The following is a 963-nucleotide window of genomic DNA, read 5'->3' as shown; positions in this document are numbered from 1 at the left end:
TCTGTTGACTCTGATTTCAACATTTCTTGTCTAATGATACAAATTTCTTACTTTAAAACTACATGATTGTTTGTTTGCTTACGATCTCTATTGATGCTGTATTTTTTATAAACATTAATTGATGGGCTATGCAGGATGAGGCACTCAACAGTGATTCCCACACAAAAGAAAGGTCCTTTACCTGAAGGTCTTGAAAACCTCAGGCCTGTGGCTCCCACCTCTCCTGGTGATGTGGGTTTTTACAAATCTCTATGGCCTTCGTCACTAAAGTAACTGAACCCCTGGTTGATCCTCTCTAATGTGCCTAATGGGCAGGAAGTTGGGATGGATGATTCTCAGATCTTCATAACAGACTCAATCAACAAACACCTGGAACCCCCCCCCCACACACACACAACACAGTCAGGCACTGGTATCCAGACTTCTCCACACCCTGCAACCTCCTACTGGCTGAGAAGCTTATCGCCTGTGTTGACTTCAGCCACAAATGCATATGATGGATCGTCCGCATTCTCACCAACAGAAGGTGTTGCTCAACAACTTCTATGACACCCTCTTCAGCTCCACTGGCTTACCACAAGGCTGCATCCTGTTGCCCCTGCTCTTTATCATGGACTGTAGGTCCACCCAGCCAAACTGCCACCTGGTGAAGTTTGCCAATGACACCATCCTTCTGTCCTTACTGTCTGGTCCTTCACATCATCATGGATCAGCTACTCAGGACTTTGAACACTGATGCAAAGCCTCCCGTCTTGAGCCGAACGTTAGTTAGACCGAGGACATGGGGGTTACAATCTCCATCCTCGGGAAACCAGTTAAAATAGTGACAGACTGTAGGTACCTGACCACTCTCTTTGACAACCTCCTGAGGCACTCTTCAAATACAGGATATCTTCAGAAAATGTCATCAGCAGCAGTACCTGCTCAAGAAGCTGAGGTCATTAGACACGTGCTGAACCATCC

The sequence above is a fragment of the Fistularia commersonii genome, chromosome 23, assembly GCF_037954325.1.
Source record: "Fistularia commersonii isolate RoL2024-O1a breed Wild chromosome 23, RoL_Fcom_v1.0, whole genome shotgun sequence".
Lineage (NCBI taxonomy): Eukaryota > Metazoa > Chordata > Actinopteri > Syngnathiformes > Fistulariidae > Fistularia > Fistularia commersonii.
The sequence above is the reverse complement of the archived record's forward strand: the minus strand, read 5'-3'. Positions refer to the sequence as shown.